This window comes from Urocampus carinirostris, chromosome 17, assembly GCF_059441175.1.
Source record: "Urocampus carinirostris isolate Australia breed hairy pipefish chromosome 17, RoL_Ucar_1.0, whole genome shotgun sequence".
Taxonomy (NCBI): Eukaryota; Metazoa; Chordata; class Actinopteri; order Syngnathiformes; family Syngnathidae; genus Urocampus; species Urocampus carinirostris.
The window spans coordinates 18,458,074-18,462,728 of record NC_142365.1 but is presented as its reverse complement, the minus strand read 5'-3'; positions in this window follow the sequence as shown (position 1 = coordinate 18,462,728).

Genomic DNA, 4,655 nt, shown 5'->3' with positions numbered 1-4,655 from the left:
GGCAGCGTGTTGGGGAGGCAGCGTCAAGAAGAAGGATGCCTCTCGTCTCAATAAACTGGCTAGGAAAGCGATCTCTGTTGTGGGCAAAGAGCTGGACAGCCTAACAACAGTAGCTGAGAGACGGGCACTGAAAAAGCTGCGGTCAATCATGGACAATCCATCGCATCCACTACACAGCATTATCTCCAGACAGAAGAGCAGTTTCAGTGACAGACTGCTGTCACTGTCTTGTACTACGGACACACTGAAGAGATCTTTTCTTCCTCATGCCATGAGGCTCTTTAACTCCACCCGGCAGAGTAAAGGCCCTCATTAAACCACACCACCTACATTGGATATTACCGAATCTTACTGCAATATGTATTCTGTGTAGCACTATTTAGTTATTCTATATAACACGCTACAGTGGGCATTTGCACGTCACACTGGGTATTTGTATATTGTATTCTTTTGGCTTTATTATTGTACTGTTCTCAGCGAAGGGATGCTGCTGGAAATGTGAATTTCCCTTTGGGGATGAATAAAGTATCTATCTATCTATCTATCTATCTCTCTCTCTCTCTCTCTCTCTCTCTCTCTCTCTCTCTCTCTCTATCTATCTATCTATCTATCTATCTATCTAATGCCTTGAGAGCGTTGTACCTCGCACAGCAAGTGTTAAACGTCATTACGAGACGAAACATGAATTCAAGGCGGAGACATTAAAACGCGCATTGTCCAGTTACGGCAAACAAACACAGACCCCGAAGACCTTTGTCACTGCTAAAAACACCACCACTGAAGCAAGCTATCACATTGCTCACTGCATATCAAAGCACAGAAAACCATTTACTGATGGTGAATATTTTAAAGAAGTGTGTGCCTTTTGCTTTGCTGCTGTTATTTCAAGTTTTGATATTTTCTGCAACAAGATATCATTGATGAATGGTTTGGCAGCTGTCCATAGCACTTGCTTTTTTGATTGTAGTTCATTGTTAATGAAGAATGGTTGATTCTGGTTAATTCTTGTGGCAAAAAGTCATGGATGGTTACAGGCCTTTCCATTTGTTATTCACATTCATTTTTGTTGTTGATTGATGAACAAGAATAGTGGAAGATAAGTTGGTCAGTTATACGGTTAAAATATATACCCATGTTGTATATTTGTACTGGTGTAAAATGACAGCTCTGTTTGATATTAAAAAAATGTTGTGCGAGTCATTAATCTTGGTGTGGCACACTGATTTACAAGGAAATTTGAAAGTGGCACCCAGCCTGGTCTTTGTTTCTTTTGTTTCTTCAGAAAGCCGAGACTCCATGCGGCCCAGACCTAAAGGCAAAACGTTGGTGTCTTCTGGTCCGCCATTCTTCTCAACAAACTATTCCAACAAAATACCTTTTGGTTCTTGTGAGGTAAACCAAGAAAATATTTCACTACTGTTTTAGGATCAAGGGCAAACACTTTATTTCTTGCATGCTATGAAAGAATTCCCTGTTGATTGTTTTAACCGGGTTTATGGATCAATAATGTCTTGATCGCTACAGAATTTCTTCCCCCGTTCCCGTTTTCTAAGACTGCGATGGTTTATGTCAACAATGACCTTTTATTCTTTTGTGTCATTCAAATTTCCTTTGTCAGGTAAATCAATGTAGTTTGTTAGTATCAAACACCTGCATTATTTATTTGTGTGTCTCTACTATTTTCCTTCTCGACCAATCAATCGTTAGCCATATCAATGAACTGCTAAATTGATAATTTAAAGCTAAAAATAAGATATGTTTCAGTATCGCTTGCTTCATGATATATGGTTGATACAATATGAGGCTATATCAAATTAATTCGAGGTTGGAAAGCCTGAGCACTACCTCCAGGCCAATTCCGTAACCACTAAATTAGATTCAGAATTTAATAAATATAATTTAAAGCAATTTATTCTACACTGTATTTGTCGGGTATGAGTCCCAAAGCTTGCAGTGATGCTAAAGGGAGAAGCAAGAACATGTTAAACATAGAAACCAAGCTTGAAATGATCAGGAAATGCAAAGAAGGCACACAAATAGCTAGCTTCTTGTGGCTGTAACCAATAAACCATCAGGATCGAACTATTATTGAAAATAAGCAGGCGATTTAAGCGTGCGAATATTCTACCAATCCTCCCTTGCGAAATTTACAATCAGTATCATTTTTAATCCACCGGGCTGTCTCAACTAACTAGCTTGTTTTAGGATCAACACGAAGAAGAAACCGCAAGGAACGTCGCTGGTCTACAATCCCGTTAAGCGTGATTGATCCGAGTCTGGTCCCGCGCAGGTTAGCAGGTGGCCAATAAAAAGTCAAGTCTCTGTGTTTACAACATCTGAGCGGGAGATTGAGGAGCTTTCATTCAATTAAGACTTTGGCTCTTGCGCTCTCTTTCTGTTTGGCCTCCTCTTGCCTCCTTCTTAATGACTTGATGGGGGATCAGGATGAATGCTCCCTGGGGAAAACTCCCGTAGATCACTGCTCCCTCCCACAACGCTCCCTTCTGCCTCTCCTCTCCGGAAAAACGGATTGCTCAGCTGATGGAGTCATCAGAAAGCTTGCGTGGCATCTTCTGGAAAAAAGACGCGGGCCTCATAAAACACGACGAGGAGGAGTTTTGCTGATTTGCACGGCGGTCAAAACCGGAGAACGCGCCAAGCAAAAGTACTTTGTGCTAAATTGGATTTGAATCGCGCGAGTTGGCTTGCTACCAGACACGGCAACGGCCGCATTGCAGATGAGCTCACCGAAGGAAGAATCGTACAGTTGTTAGAGCGTTTTAAGCCAACCTTCAGAGAGTTTGACGACCAGCTTAAAATGATGATAAATGCAGCATTAGCTACACTAGCTTAGCCTTCACGCACAAACTGCCAAAGGGAGTGTGATAACTATGTAAAAGGCCACAGAATGTATACTAACTACAAACTGCAAGAGGATGTCTGACAACTGTGTAAACTACCACAAGATGTCTGCTAACCATACAAACTCTGGCAGGATGTGTGCTAACCATGAAAAATGCCACAGGATGTCTGCCAATCTTGCAAACTGCCACAGAATGTCTGCCAACAGTGCTAATTGCCCCAGGATTTCTGCTAACCCTAAAAACTGCCTCAAGATATCTACTAACAGCTCAAATTGCCTCAGGATGTCTCCTAACTGCGCAAATTGCCATAGGATGTCTGCTAACTGTGCAAACTGGCACAAGATCCCTGCTTACCGTATAAATTGCCGTAGGGTTTCTGCTAACTTTGTCATGATTACCGATTCAGAGCACCTGCGACTGCTTAATTGGCGCCAACAGCCCGGACAGCTGGTTGGCTGATGTACTCCTTTTAAACCCCCGACTTCCAAGAGATCCCTGTCAGATCGTTATGCGAACCGTTGCCCCCAGTTCGGTAAGCTCCTACGTCCGACTCTGTTCCTGCCCTGCTTTTCTATGCCTGATCCTCGTTGCCAACCTGTTTCCGGACCTGACTTTTCCCCGTTCTGCCTGCCTGTTATCCGATCTGTTTTGCCCCGTTACCTGCCTGCCTCCTGTTGCCGACCTCGATTCCGAACTTGACACCGCCCATGCTTTCCAGTCTCGGCTAGTGACTTGTAATTCCCGCCTGTCTTCGACCCTCCTCGCTAGACACCGAAGTGCCACTTCCGCATCTCCTGCTCCTCTTGGATCGTGGAAGCAAGCCCTGCTCTCCCTCTTTATTAATAAAAACTGAGAAAACGAGCGCTGTTGGGTCCTGTGTCCGTTTCTGGTCTGTGACAAACTTTACAAACTGCTAGAGGATAACTGACAACTGTACGAACTGCCACAGATGCCAACTACCAGAGGATGTCCACCAACCGTGCATATTGCCACAGGATTTTTGGAAACCGCAAAAAATGCCATAGGATGTCTGCTAACTATACAAACTACCACAGAATGTCTGCTAACTGTGCATGCTGTCTGCTGGAAGTCATGACATTAAGTTCAACAGACTGCAAGGCCAAGTTAAAAAGAAAGAAAATAACCTCTTTGTAGTTGGGTTGCTTCGAAACAAAAATGTCTTAGCACCATCCTCTTGTATTAGCTTCCATAGCTGCTGTTAGCTCTGTCTTTTGTAGCATAACAGAGATTAGCTCAGCATTTTTGTTCAGGTACTATCCGTAGCCTTTAGTGGCTGTTTTTTTTTTTAAAGTGGGCTAAATTTAGATAGATTGACAGACAGTATTTTCTATAACCTTACTAATACGATCTGAAGAAGCCATTACTATAAAAAGCCAAGATATCAAATGATGGGGCAGCACGGTGGGGCAGTGATTAGCGCGAGTGTGGCACAGTACTGAGGTCATGGGTTCAAATCCAGCTACCAGACTTCCTGTGCGGAGTTTGTATGTTCTCCCCCGTGCTTGCGCGAGTTTCCTCCGGGCACTCCGGTTTCCTCCCACATTCCAATAACATGCATTTCAGGTAAATTGGCCGGTCGAAATTGTCCCGAGGTTTGAATGAGCGAGCGTCCCCGTGTGCCTTTCAACTGGCTGGCAACCAGTTCAGGGTGTCCCCTGCCCACTGCCTGAAGATAGCTGGGATGGGCTCCGGCACCCCCGCGACCCTACTGAGGATAAGCGGTGCAGATAATGGATGGATGAATATCAAATGATAAACAGAGAGTCACTC